General features: G+C 41.3%; 1 long non-coding RNA gene across 1 annotated transcript in view; it reads right to left on the minus strand.

The window, feature by feature from the left end:
- Nucleotides 1-15,443, minus strand: part of LOC115289061 — a 17,644-nt gene extending 2,201 nt beyond the window's left edge. The window contains exons 1-2 of the long non-coding RNA XR_003907356.1: nt 15,381-15,443; nt 5,464-5,539 (exon numbers count right to left, since the gene is read on the minus strand). This is a non-coding gene — a long non-coding RNA (uncharacterized LOC115289061). The remainder of the gene's footprint in view (nt 1-5,463; nt 5,540-15,380) is intronic.
- Nucleotides 15,444-15,580: the final 137 nt, after the last annotated feature.

A 15,580-nucleotide genomic window follows, 5' to 3' on the forward strand; every position in this document is an offset into this window, starting at 1 on the left:
GTAAAGAAAATAGTAAGGGAAAAACCCAAGACACACTTCCTATGGGAAAAAAAAAACAGCATGTAATTTCTGTCCTTGACGGAATGTATTAAATAAGCAAACACCCCAACAAGGAAAACAAGTACTACAATGTAAAAATATTAAAAAATGATAACCCTCTCACATGCATAAATGAAAGATGGCACACAAAGAACTCACATCTTTTCAAGCTTCAATAGTAAATATTCTGCTACTATATCTTAAATACTGCATGGTTTGCCCAAGCTAAGATGAAACCACATCATGAATCAATTAGCATTTTGCATTTTCTTTCATTATCTACTCAAAGTCATGCCTACTGCACCTCTAAACATTTCATTAAATCCAATTATACAGCAAACACTCTCAAAATAAACTTAGACTGTATTGCAGTTTCACTTAACAGTATATAAAATGCTGTGTTGTGACATCCAATTCTTGATTTCAGCTCAGGTCATGAGCTCACCATGGTAAGATTGAGCCTGCATGAGTCTCTGAGCTGGGTGTGGAGCTTGCTTAAGACTCTCTCTCTCTCCTCTCTCTCTCCCTCTCCCTCTGCCTCTCCCCCACTTGCACACATGCAGACTCTCTCAAAAAATAAAAAATAAATACATGTTTTTTTAAAAAGAAGGTGCTAAATAAATGGATATTATCACATTATCTAAACACTTGAAATTCAGGCACACCAGTTGTAAGTGGCACTGCCTCAGCTATATAATGAATGGATGAGAAAACCCAACTTATCCCTGCCAGCTTGAGAAACTGCAGCCTTATCCCTGCCTCATAGCCACATGGAGACTGGTTCATACTGGTTCCCTGGCTGACAAAAAGCAATTCTTGCAGAGCCAATGAGCCATTGCCTCCTATCCTTGGATGATGCAGATAGAACTCAAATTTATTTCCTGCATTAAAGCCACCGACAACAGTCAAAAGATTTGTGGCTAAATCCCAAGCATTAGCAGACACTCAACAAATGATGCTAATGATGCTGGCTATGAATTAGGGACCTGAACCTTGCCCTTGATGAAGTCCTGCTAGACTTCCACGAATCTGATTTGGGGCCATTGAAAGAAGCATCCAGAGAGCAAGGACAGCCCCTTTCCCCGCTCTGCAAGGAGAACTGAGGTCAGCCCTGACAGCCTGACACTGAGGTCGTTAGACCTGGTACCAAGTCCCTGTCTGTGACGAAAACTACAGAGAGGAAAGTACATTTCTGGGGACAAACACCCTACTCTAGGACATCGTGACTCTGTAATATTTATACAGGTCAAAGCTGTCTCTTTAAAGGAGTTCTGTCTCTTGTCTTCTTTGTTAATTGACACACTCTAAAGACTCCAGCCCACTTTTATACTCAGTTGGGGGGAATATAAATTGGGTATTTTGTTCTGAAACATGAAAAGAAAATTATCCCAAGAAAATAATTCACGTGATTATCATTCATTATTTAAATATTTCTTGAAAGCTTAGTCTGCCTTTCCCAACTAGTTCTTTTACAGTTCTTTTGGGTATCTGCCCTCCTACATCTCCTCCCCTCCCCCAACCCCCACTCCCACCCCTGTGTTATGTATACAATAGGTGGTTAATAAATGCTTATTAATAACTAACTGAATGTGCTATTATTCCAGACAAAAACTTGAATGTTTATAAGCAACATTATTCATAATAGCCAAGATGTGGAGACAACTCAAATGCCCACCAATTGATGAATATATAAATAAAATGTGGTGTGTATATATATATATATATATATATATATATATACACACACATATACACACACACACATGCACACACATGCACATATATATATACACACATATATACATACATACATGCATATATATATACACACACACACAATGGAATATTATTCAGCAATAAAAACGAATGAAGTACCGATACATGCTATATCATGGATGAGTCTTGAAAACATGTGTAAAGGGAAATAAACAGTCAGTAAGGACCATATGTTGTATGACCCCTTTTATATAAAATGTCCAGAATAGGCCTATCTACAGAGATGGAACTAGACTGGTAGTTCCCTAGGGCTAGAGGGAATGGGAAGAATAGGGGATGACAGCTGAAGGGTATAGGGCTTCTTTTCTGGGGTGTTTGAAAATGTTCTAGAATTGGGGTTCAGTCAGTTGAGCATCCAATTCTTGAGTTCAGCTCAGGTCATGATCCAAGCCTGCTTGGGATTCTCTGTCTCCCTCTCTCTGCCCCTCTCTTGCTCATTCTCTCTCTCTCTCTCTCTCTCTCTCTCTCTCTCTCTCTCTCTCTCTCTCTCTTTCTCAAATAAATAAACAAACAGGCATAAAAAATATTCTAGAATTCACTGGTGGTTGTTGGACAATCCTGTGACTACACTAAAAACCATTGAATTGTACACTTTAAATGAGTGATTGCATGGCATATGAATTATGGGTCAATAAAGGTGTTACTTTAAAAGAAGAACAATGCAGACATACTTGCGAAGATGTGCACAGAAAAATAAGAACTGGTCTGGATGCCCAAAGAGAAGAATACTAGGCAGTAACAAATGGCCACAAACTTAGTGGCTTAAATATCCCAGATTTACTCTCTTACTGTCTGGAGGGCAGGAGTCTGCGATGAAGGTATTGGCAGTGCTGTGTCCCCATGGAGGCTGGGAGGGCTTTTCTAGCATCCCCAGCCCACCTGTGTTCCTTGGATCATGACCCTTTCACCTTTTAAGTGTGCCACACCCACCTCTGCTTCCTTACGTCCTTATCACTTCTCTCTCTGACAATCCTGCCTCCCTCTTATAATGACCACTGTGATTACATTGGGGATGATTCAGGATACGTTCCCGCATCTCAAGATCCTTACTTATGTCGGCAAAGCACATTTAGGCATGTCGCAAACCACCAAACTGTTTTTCAAAGTGACTGTGCCTTTTGGGATTCCCATCAGCAAGTATGAAAGTTGCAGCTCCAGCCATTTTTTCCACATTGTACTCTGCTCCTTTGCTTCCTGTGATGGGCATACTTTCCCACATGGCATCATTTGGCCTTTTATTCCCTGTCAGTAGAACTCTAGTTTGGGAGAGTGGGGGTGGGCAATATGTCTAGCCTTAGGTAATGGATTATGAGAGTTCCAAGCCATTTATGACAATCCTGTTCCCTACCTTCTTGGCCTCCCTTTCGGCTCAATGTAACCTTTGGATCCTGTTCTGGCCAATGAGACATGAGGAGACATGGGAGAGCTTTTGCTTTTCTACTATAAGAAGATATATATATCCTTTAGCTCTTACTTCCTTACTGCTGTCTTGCATGTGGACATAATGGCTGGGACTGTCACATCCCTATTGCCACCATAATGAAAAGGCCAAGAGAATCACAGACACACACAAGATCAATGACCCCCAATGACTCTGCTTAATTAAGCAACTGTTGAGGTGGTGTTCTTTTACCTGATATTAAACATAACCCTAACTGATACGGCCTCTTCCCCTCACTAATGTGTGGAAGGCAAACACTGTTAGTTAATACACAGGATTTTCCTTTCTTCTCCATCTTTGTTTTATGGCCCAGGTATTTGTCTTTCAGATATATTCCTTTAGAATTTATTTTTGGGAGGACCAAATCTCCAGTTTGGAGAGGGAAGACCCCATTATGAGAGACAATGAAAAGTTAGTGTATTCTGGGTCTGCCAAAAGCATCCATGTTCAATGAAACTTCATGTATTTTTACCTTCATGAATTGTGCAATCCTTATTTTAAACAGGGAAAACCAAGCTGTATGTATTTCTGTATGTAGAGTATGGATTAAAAAAGTAGAGATGTAAAAAATGAAGTGACATTCATGAGGCCCGCCAGGACAAGTTGGTTGCAAATGGCAGAAAATCTACTGAAATTCACGCTTTTTATTAAAATTTTTTAAATGTTTTATTTATTTTTGATACAGAGAGAGACAGAGCATGAGAGGGGGAGGTGCAGAGAGAGAAGGAGACACAGAATCCAAAGTAGGCTCGAGGCTCTGAGCTAGCTGTCAGCACAGAGCCCAATGCAGGGCTCAAACCCACAAACGTGAGAGCATGACCTGAGCCGAAGTTGGAGGGCCAACCGAGTGAGCCACCAGGCGCCCCTCAAACTCATGCTTTTTAAAAGAGGTGTTGGACTTTTTATTGACTCATACAACCAAACTTTGGAAAAGCAAAAATAGCCTTAGAAATAATGGATCTTGGCATGAAAAGCCACTGGGACTCTAGACTTGGAGTCTGTTTCCCATTTCTGTGTGGCCAGCTGTGGCCTTCCCTTTCCAGAGGGGAATATGGCCTCCAGGAGCTCCAGGCTCATATTCTAATAGCACCATGGCTAGAGAGAAATAGAAGATTCTCTCACTCACATCCACTCTTTGAAGTCTAAGAGAAAGACCCTGATCATCTCAACTCATATGCTTACCTCTCAATTTGGTTTTCCTATTTGAATGTTCGGTTTCTGTCTTTTGTGTGAGACATCTTCCATGAATTGTCTAGCAATCCTTACCCCTTATTTTTGAGAGGGTTCCTGGGTGGCTCGGTCAGTTAAGCATCTGACTTCTGATTTCAGCTCAGGTCATGATCTCATGGTTTGTGAATTTGAGCCCTGTGATTGGGCTGTGCTCTGAAGAGCATGGAGCCAGCTTAGAATTTTCTCTCTCTCCCTTTCCCCTTGCTCGTGCTCTTCCTCTCTCTCTCTCTCTCTCTCTCTCTCTCTCTCTCTCTCTCTCTCTCACTCACTCTCTCTGACTCTCTTTCTCTCAAAGTAAATAAATGAAACTTAAAAAATTTAAAAACGTAATTGGAACATCCACACACCCAGGTGGAGCTTATTCACAGTGAGCTTTACTACGAAGTTGACTTGGCTGGCCTCCCTTCATGGTGGAACTTCCACTGTCTGTGCATTCAGTTCTTTCCCCTGGGGCTGGTCAGATTCCCCAGAGAAGACTCTCCTGGATTCCTGCCTGGAAGTAGTAACTCATCCTGGTTTGTGCAGGACTGTCCTGGTTTTAAAACAGAAAATCTCCATCCTGAGAACACCTACAAACAAACCCAGGAGAACTGAGATGGTTGCACAGACTCTGCCGTTATTGTGGGAGTTGAGTAGCAAAAGAGCGTTGGGTGATCTCATCATCTTGTGTGTACACGTTTAGGTAACCCACTGTTTTCAGTCTAGTACCCCACCTTCATGTGTGCCTAGGGCCCCTCAGTCCAGAGACCCTCTGTTTTACCCATTCCAGAGAATAAATTTCCAGTCTTCTGCTGGGGTTGGGGAGGGTAGAACAGACCTAAAGAACTGACCACTTCCGGAGCAGATGGTCAACCAATCTCCTGTTCAAGTACCAATTCCAGAGTCTTTGGGGAATCCCTAGTGTATTTCAGGCTGGTTATTATTGTTCCCCAACATTTCTTAGAATCTACTCTTTTTGTGTTTGTTTAATCACTTACCATCATATTTCTGCTTTCCAGACTCCAGATTTTTATAGCTATTGTCTCTCCTCCCATTCTCCTAACTTATCTGAAACTATAAGTTGAAAAAATTCTTTTAGTATGACTTTAGGGGCGAACAAAAGTAATTATGTATAATCAGAATGCCACATTTGCCTTCCAGTCTAAAAGAATAGTATTCTTAAACACGTTATCCATAGATCTCACTCAGTGCCTTGGGGAATCTAGGTCTCAGAGCTTCCTGCTATTGTCCACTGTGTGTCACTGTCTTCTACTATTTGAAACCACAACTTAGAATCTTTCTCGTATAAGCTTATTGATTTCCATGTCTTAATACAATAAAAAAAAAAGACACAGACTACAAAATCACAACAGAGGTAAAAGTTGATAGCAATGAGAAATTTCCTAGAAACTTAATCTACTCAACTCTTACAGTGCAAAGACAACCATAGAAAATATGTAAATAAATAGGTGTGGCTATAGTCCAGCAACACTTTATTTTTAAAAACAGAGGGCCATCTGATTTTGACCCATAGGACAGTATTTGCTAACCTCTGTTCTATGCTATCAAGATTCTGGTCCCAGTTCCAGTGTGTGTAGAATTGTGGGGAGGAGATATCCGCTGGGTGTCCTACAATTCATCTCAATTCTGACACTACTTAACTGGAGATGTGTCAGATCCCATAGGTTAAGGACTCAGTCCCACAAGACTGCCCCTCCCCCCACCTCAACTCTAGTCACAAGCCCATGTTATCACCCATACTTCTGATGGACCAGCTATATAGTGGAGGTTCCAATGACCCCCCCCTTGCAGTTCAATTCATTTGCTAGAGTGGTTCACATAACATAATGCAGAGAAATATTTTACTTACTAGATCACCAGTTTATTATAAAAGGATAGAACTCAGGAACAGCCAGATGGAAGAGATGCTTATGGCAAGGCAGGGAGAAATCATGCAGAGCTTCCTGGTTCTCTAAGCATGCCACTACTTCCAAATCTCCAACCATTCACCAACCAGGGAGTTCTCTAAACCCTGTCCTTAGGGGTTTGGGGGAGGTTTCACTACACAGCCATGATTGATGAAATTATTAGCCATTGGCAATTGACTCAACTTCCAGCCACTCACTCCTCCCCAGATGTTAGGGGGATTGGACTAAAAGTTCCAACCACTAATCACAAAGCCCATTCTGGCAACCAGACTCTAACCTGTGTACTTGAAATGTCACCTCATTGGGTGCCTGAGTGGCTCTGTCAATTAAGCATACAACTCTTGATTTTGGCTCAGGTCATGATCTCATAGTTTGTGGGTTCAAGCCCCATGTCAGGCACTGCACTGACCGTGCGGAGCCTGCTTGGGATTCTCTCTCTTTCCCTTTCTCTGCGCCTGCCCTGCTTGTTTTTTTTTCTCTAAAAATAAACATTTTTAAGAAGTTTTAAATGTCACCTCATTAACCTAACAAAAGCAACCTTTGTGGCTCTTATCACTTAGGACAACCTAAAGGTTTTAGGAGCTCTGTTCCAGAAAGAGTGGATGAAGGCCACCTATATTATTTCTTACTATAAATCATAATATCACAACTTATAGAGATGATATATGTACACAGATTTAAACTATCCATATGGACTATACACCATATTTAATTTTTAGCAAAATTGGATAACACTGTGCATTATATTCTGAAACAGTTTTACTTAAGATATTGAGTACATTTCCCCATGTCATGTCAATACATACAGCTCTATTTCATTTGTTTTAGTTGATTATACCAATTAAATGTGTACCATAGTTTGATATTATATTTTATTTAAATGTAGCTCTTATCAAATCTGTGTACCCTTGATCAAGTGTTTTTAAAGTAGATTTCTGGGGCACCTGGGTGGCTCAATTGGTTAAGCATCCGACTTCAGCTCCGGTCATGATATCACAGTCCATGGGTTCGAGCCCCATGTTGGGCTCTGTGCTGACAGCTCAGAGCCTGGAACCTGCTCAGATTCTTTGTCTTCTTCTCTCTCTGTCCCTCCCCCACTCGCTCTCTGCTCTGTCTCTCAAAATAAAATGAAGACATTAAAAAGAAAACAACATTTAAGAGAGAAATTGTCCCCAAAGCGTATGTATAACTTCAAAAAAGCAACAACTTCTGCAAAATTCTTCTCCAAAATGTTGTGCCAATTTGAACTCCTTGGTCAAGAACCTTGGCTAGTCCCAGGTGATTTAAATTCCTGGAGTTAGAGTTATAGAGTTAAAGGGTGGAGCACCTGGCTGGCTCAGTGGGTGGACAGTGGGACTCTTGATTTTCGAGTTGTGAGTTCAAGTTCCACATAGGGTGTAGAGATTACTTAAAATAAAATCTTAAAAAAAAAAAAAGAAAGAGTCAAAGGGTTATCATTATAGATGCCAAAATATTCAATGACTATGCAAATGAGACAAATGATCTAAGAGGAATCTGGGATGGATGGCTTTGGTAGATGCAATGACTTCAGGCCCAAAGATGGATAAAGGGGTAACTTAGTCAGCTCAGGCTGCCAACAAAACACCATAGTCTTAAACAATAGACAGTTATTTTTCATAGTTCTGGGGGGCAGGAAAGTCCAAGATCAAAGTACTAGCCAATTCAGTTTCTAGTGGAAACTCGCTTTCTGGCTTGTAGAGGTCAACATTCTGTCTTTCATCGTGGGGAGGAGGCGGGGTATGGGTGGAGATGGAGAGAGAAAGAGAGAAACAAGCCCTCTGGTGATTGCTGAAAACCACACTTAATGATCTCATATTACCCTAACCACCCCCTGAAGGCCCCACTTCCAAATACCAAATCATAATGGGAGTTAGAACTTCAACATATGAATTTTATGGGTACACAAACATTCAGTCCATAACAGGGGTGAGATGTTGAGATTAAATATTCAGAAATAAATAAATAGATAAGTAAATGAATAAATATTCAGAGAAGGAGAACTGATCTGGGATTGAGCGGGGACTGGCTGCTTGTTCGGGTTTTTTTTGTTTTGTTTTGTTTTTTAAGGACAATAGTCAAGCACTCCCTGCCAGGGCACATGGGGATCTGTCATGGGGTTAGGCATGGGGAACTAAGCCACACTGAGAAGGACAGGAAATGGGTGTCATTAAGCTGAGCTTGGGGACAAACTCAGGAGGACAGTGAACAGGCTGAGATCAGAGGCAGCAGGAAAGGTTTGGTGGTTGACCTCGATGTGGGATTTTTTACCTCAATACTCGGGGCTTGTCTTCCCACTCTGAAGAATGAAGAGGTGGACACAAAATGAGAAGCAGACAAAAGTTTGTTAGAGTATAAGTTCAGAAAGTAAGAAGAGTATGAAAGTGCTCTTTACAGAGAGAGGGCGTTAGAAAGTGAAGGCCCACAGACTACAGGCAAAGGTCTTTGTTTCGTAAGGTTCTGGTCAGCCTTCCCTTCCTTTCCGCCTTGTTCCTTCTCAGGTTCTTCCCTCATTGGCTGGACAACTCTAGGTGCTGGGTTGTCCATTCCTGATTGGCTCAATTACATCGTGTGAGGAGTCAGACTGTGGTCATGCTGTCCCTCATATAACATAAGTTTTGTGGTTTGCTTATTCAGTTAGGTATCTTGTCAAATTCCTGAGGGGAGACTGAGGGGGAGTAGGTGGTGTCAGTTACATCATTAAGAGGAACCTTATGCCTCAAGGGGTTTGCTGTGGTCAAATCCTCCCAGTGTTGTTCCAAAATAGTGTTTTTCCCCACCCAGGGACCTCAGGTCCTAACCCTTCCCTCTCAGCCTATTTTGTCCTATCTTTTCCCTATCATACTGACAGCCACTAAGGGGAGAGCTGTCTCTGCTAAATGATGTGGTCCTAGGAGAAGGGGGTGAGAGGGGCAGGAATCTGACTCCACTGGAAGTACGAGACCCAGCCCAAAACTCCCATGGGGGTCTCTTTGAGCTCAGGATGACATCAGTGGTCACATGTGAATGACCCGAGGCCCTGGGACCATCAGCATTGATTTGTCTGCTGGATATAGATTCTCTATTATTCACCATTTAACAAAGATTCTGACTAATATCTGATTTTCAGGAAGAAAAAGGAGACATTAATAGAATTCCTAGGTAAAGGAAGGTCATTTTCCTTCTATGTTCATTATGTCACGCCACATCCAGGATCTCACTGGCAGTTCTGAGAGCCATTTTTAGTGCAGAATTCCTAGGAGTTCTGCTAACATATCACCTATAGATTAAGGGAACTGGAAGGTTGGAAGGGAGGGATTCAAAGAGGAAAGATTACAGGGAGAACATTTCCCAAACATTTTAAGATATCAAACGTTTAAGAGATCATGGAGGCAGTTTGCAGAACCATCAATAAAGTAGATTTTGTCATTTACTAAAAAAGAATTTTCTGGCACTTAAAGCTTTCCAGCCATGGCATAGAAGTCGTACATTACCTGTCACTGGAACTGATGACAAATGAGACGCCTACTTTTCAGACACCATTACTGCCTTATGTATCCAGTGGACCTACTGGACACCGACTCTGTTGCCTATAATAGCCCTGCTCCGATTTAATATGCAACGAACAACCTGGGAATGGTTAAAATGCAGACTGACTCAGGAGCGCTGGGGAAGGACCTGAGGTTCTGCATGTCTAATGAGCTCCCCGGTAATGCTGATGCTGCTGGTCTGTGGATCACACCTTAACTAGCAAGGCCCTGTGACTGAGGCTCTTGGGCTTAGCTGTACATTGTAATCATCTGGGGAAGGGGCACTGGGGGGGGGGGGGAGGTGAGTAATGATGCCGGGGTCTCTCACTCAGAGAGTTTAATTAGCATGGAATGTGGCCTCGACATCAGAGTTTTTCAAAGCTCACCAAATGGTCCTAATACACAGCTAAGTTTAAGGACCACTGCTCGTGGCCTTTCAAAATCATTCAACACTGGCTCAGAGATGACTTCTGCAAAGATCTTTAATTGAAATATAAGTATCTGGGGGTCTTTCATGCATAGTTAACACAGGATCAGTTTTGGAGGAAAACTGTTAGCAATTATTAATTCCCATAATTTGTGGGACATTAGATTACAGAATGCCTCAGGTCCCTTCTGAATCTAAGAAACTATTGTCCAAATTAAAAATTTGTGATTCAAAACCTCCTCTGGCAGTACATTCATGTGGCCACAAGGTGGTGACAAAGTAGCAAAATCTGATACAACCAACCTCTCAGCTGGGCTGACTGTGGCCTGGGCTTGGGGAGCAAGTAGTTTCCAAATCTGAGGGGCCATTGGTCACAGATTCCTTTGGAAATCGAACAGCTATCGACAAATATACACCCACAGAGTTTTAAGCAGTTCACAGACCCTGAAATTAAACTTCAGCCAAGGTTAAAGACAAGTACCCTACCCACCACTCCTTCACCTCTTCGTATAAATTACATGGAGCTTCTACCACTCCCACCTCCATCCATCTCAGCAACTGACTTTCCTCCTGCTTTGGAGAGAAAATAGAAGAAACGACCCAAATCCACCAATGTACCTAATCAACTCCCACTATCCTTCCATCTGCACGGAATGGGATGCCTTTTCCTTTTACAGAAAGCTAAATCCTCCACCAGGGTTCCTGATCCACTCGCCCTGGCCTCTGCCGGGTTCATGGATCCTCCACTCTATGCTCATATTTTCTTGTGCTAGTTTTAAAATAACTCATTTTTCTCAATAGAAAAGCAGTATATGGTTTCTATTTTTAAATATAGAGAAAAGCACAGGGCATAACAGGAAAATACCCATAAAGTTCATAAACCTGTATGTTTTTATTCCATATAGTTGCTGAGTTTATCTACATTCTGTGCTTATAAAAATATGATCATGTTATACAAAGTGTTTTATGAGCTATTTAATATAATTTAACATCTTTCCATCTTCACACATTTTCACTGGCAGATACGGTTCTTAACAAACATGCTCATTTGCTTCGTCTACAGGGATTTTTAAGCATATATTTGGGTGTCAATTACAAAGATTCCTATTTACCAGGTCTGGTGTGAAGCCTGGAAATCTGTATATTCAGTATGCCTTGTTTTGCTTTTGAAGTATAACTCTAGGAATATAATTTTTAATGCAATTTTATTGATAATTTATGTACAATAAAATGCACACATTCTAGGATTTATAGTTCAATGAGTTTTGAGAAGCTTTATACACCTCTGCAACCACCACAATCACCAAGATATAAAACATTTCCATCACACCAAAGATTTTCCTTGTTCCCCTTGCCAATCTTCTAGACCCCAGTCCTAGCTCCAGGCAACAAGGATCTACTTCCTGTGGCTATAGATTAGATTTGTCTTTCCCAGAGATTCATGTGATTATGATTAGATACTAGGTATTCTTTTGTGTCTGGCTTATTTTGCTCTGTATGTTTTTCAGATTCAACCAGTGTTGCATGCACCAACAGTTTGTAGTATTCCAAGGTATGGATGTGCCCAAGTATGCCTATCTACACAGCTGCTGGTGGGCATTTGGGTTGTTTTTCAGGCCTTGGCTGTTATAAATAAAGCTGCTAGGAACACTCAAGTATAAGCCTTTCATTTCTCTTAGTAACTATCTAGGAATTGAATGCCTGGGGCATGTGGTTACTGTATTCCCATTTACTTGGCAAGGTACTGGCTGCATGCCCTTGAGAGAGCAACTTCTCTGAACCTTAGTTGTAAAATGAGATTATCAACCCAGAATTTTAAGACCAGGATTCTGCACCACAACCTATTAGGGAATATTTGCAGCAATAAAAACAAGTTGGCAAGCTGTCTTTTAATAAGCTCAGAAAATTAGGATAACGTGTTTTTATGAGTAGACATAACTGTAATTTAGCAGCAAGAACATTACTGAATAGTTGGAGGTCTGATATTAGGATAAAACTAAGAAGGGAGGGACATGTTAGGAGTGATAACATGGGCAAACTAGCAGAATGTGAAATTAGAATTGTGGCCACAGACTCAATGATGATCCTTGGAAAGACACATGGCCTCTGACTCTCACAGTGTCCCCACCCCTTGGCATGCTGTCCGCCTCCCTATAAGATGGCCTGTCTCTTTCCATGCCTGCAGTTCCTCACTGTGAACTCCAGGCTGCATTTGCTGTGTACAGCAATGCTTTTCCCCTCAGAGATGTTTGTATCTAAACTTGCACAGGACCACCAACCAGGTCCTCAAGTAAATAAAACAGCTTATCCAAAACTTGTATGCTGCGTTCTGCACTCCCCAGAGGTCTCTCAGAAACCAGATATTATAGCTGGGATATTTCCCTCTCTTGAAACTCTAGGCTGACTTACCAACCAGTCTCATGCCCAACTCACTAACATGACTGTCCTTGCTTCTTTGGTACCACCGCTGGTTGTCATCTGGTCTTTAGACATTTAGCTGGACCTTTCAGAACTACCTGGCCCCTAACTTACTGCTTATTTGGAAAATCTTCAAAAAAGACTTGTTACTGTGTATAAAGCACCACCATTTTGTCTGATTTTTTTTTTACATGTGTTTGATCTAAAAATTCTAAATCTAATAGATTGGTTTATATAAGAAGTCCATTATCAAGTTCAAGTCTATAGAGAAATTAGTTTTGTACTGGGAGATTTTGAGGTTATGGAAAACATCCTGATGTTAAAGCCAAAGGCATCTTGCTCCTTGAGAGACTTGGTGAGCAGCGGTTCAAAAGCAGGGGAGATAAACAAAAGCACCCTGCCCACATCCAGGGTCCCATCTCAGCACCTGCTTGCTACCCATGTCCTACTTTTGTTTCTTTCAGCAACCATGGTCCTCAGTGATGCAGACTGCTTTCTACTTCTGATTTCATTCCATTGTTGTTACCTTATTTCTGTAATCTCAGCCGTGCAGTTAAAATAATGTGCCTTGGAGTTAATCTAAATACATAGGTGTTTGCTTTAGGAATTTTTCAGAATATAGTTCTTCGTCCACATCCAATAGCAGAATTCCATGATTCAACCTTCTTGCTCTAAAATCTTATAGGAATTTAACTACTTAAGTTGATGGATCTGGATTAATCTCTCAGCTCTGCCAATTATTACCTCTAGAGTGATTTGGGTAAAACATGTAATCTTTTTAAACCTCAATTTCCCTGCTGGTGGAGTAATACCTTTAAAATAATATAAAGCTGTTGCAATGATTAGTATAATTGTGATAAGTACTTCACAAAGGGCCCGGGATATAAATCTTAACTGAATGCTCAATAAATTTTAAGCATTTCTATGTTTACTGTTAAAGATGTGATCTTTTGTAGCCTAGGTCAGAAACCTTTCATAGTCTAATTCTTTAGCTATGGAATGAAAATTTCATGTTTGTTGGAATTATTTGAGAGAACAAATGCAAAGCACATAATATAGTACCTGGAACATAGAAAGCACCCAATAAAGATTAACAATTATTATTATTATTATAGTAACTATGAAAAAATCAACAGGATATACACTATACTCCTTTAGTAATTATTATGTTGATAATGAAGATGATATTTTGCCACATTAAAAAATAAGGTTGGAAAGATTTGATGAGTAGCTTCTAATACAGCAATACCTTTATTAAACTCTCTGTGTCAATGCCTTCTACCCCTCACTCCTCTGGGCTCTTGGAATGCTCAGTTGCCCAAGGCAACATTCGAATACAATCACCTTCATCTGCTTAAGAAAAAAAACATTCTGGGGTTGAAAAGCAATGGTCTTGTCTCCACTATGTAAATTTTGAAGGGAACAAATTAAAATATTCACTGCACATCTGAAATGAAATTTATTTGATAAATGTGTCAAACACTGCATATTATTCTAATTTTATGTTTTAATGTTTGGGGTTGGCTTTAATTTCTTTTATTACTAATTTATATAAATTATTATATTTTATTGTCTCTGGCTTTGTGTGTGTGTGTGTGTGTGTGTGTGTGTGTGTGTGTGTACCTTTTTTCCCTGGGGAATTAGTATTTATGTCCACATTTGTGATTTTTTTGAATTGTTTCTAAACTGAAGTTATTCCCTTGCTGTTTCCAGTACCTGATTAGGGATTAGGAGACCTGTACTCTAGTTTTGTCTCTGCCATGACTAGCTGCGTAACCTGAAGTAAATCACTTGCTTTCTCTCTCTGGGTCTCAGTCCTCGTATTGATCAATGGGGGAGATGGATTAAGGGATATGTAATCTCCATTTCAGCTCTATCAGTATGTGATAGATCAGTATCTCAACCAATTCATATAAGGTTTGGTATTCAAGGCAAGAAACAAGTATCAAGGTAAAAAAAAAAGAGGGACCCAAAAGCACAAAAGAAGACAATGAGTTCCAGCAGCGATTACATCATTTTGGAGAGGAGGTTGAAAAGCAGGACTCTGCCAACTGGTTTAACATTTCAAGGCAGGTGAAAGGGCTGCTTCTACTGATCACTAACTGGGATAAGGCATCTTAGGTAGGCAACCTGGATTGGGTTTCAGTGGGGTCGCCTCCACAAAGCATTAGCAGCAATCCTTTGGGGAATTAGGTGGGTCCAAATGCCACAAAATCCAGAGTCTGCTTTGGTAGACAGGGCACGGGACCAAGTAATATGGGCTCGTGTTAGGCCTGACACTAGGTTACCTTCAAGGTGGAAAAGAACATTAGTTGAAAGGAGATGGTGGAGTTTTAGGAAAAGAAGTGCCCACATTCCTTGCCCCTTGGAGCACTCCCGGGAGGAGGTTGGTGGGTGGGGCGGTCGTTACCATGAACCCTCTGTGAGCGTGACTCGAACTGTCTATACAACGCAACTTTCTCTTCGGAGATTCTTGATTCTTTTAACTAGGGAAAGTTAGATTAAAGGACCCTCAAGTCAGTCTCGAGTGTCTCACGAAGGGAATAAGACCAGAGATTCCGGCAAGAGGGAGGGAGCAAACACAGCTAATTAGCCCCTTTAGCAGCCCTGCTTACCCGCCTAGACTGCGGGTCAGTTCCAGCGCGGAGGAGGGACCGCGCAGGTCGAGTGCGCGCTCTTCACCAATCAGCGGCGCAGAAATGTTCCAGAGGCATTGATTGGCTTAACTGCTGGGCGCGCTCGAGGATTTAGAGCTGCAGTTGGCTGAGGCGTTGCCCTGGCGACAGATCGCGCACAGGCGCATTGCACTTGGGTA

This window comes from Suricata suricatta, chromosome 4 (assembly GCF_006229205.1).
Source record: "Suricata suricatta isolate VVHF042 chromosome 4, meerkat_22Aug2017_6uvM2_HiC, whole genome shotgun sequence".
Taxonomy (NCBI): domain Eukaryota; kingdom Metazoa; phylum Chordata; class Mammalia; order Carnivora; family Herpestidae; genus Suricata; species Suricata suricatta.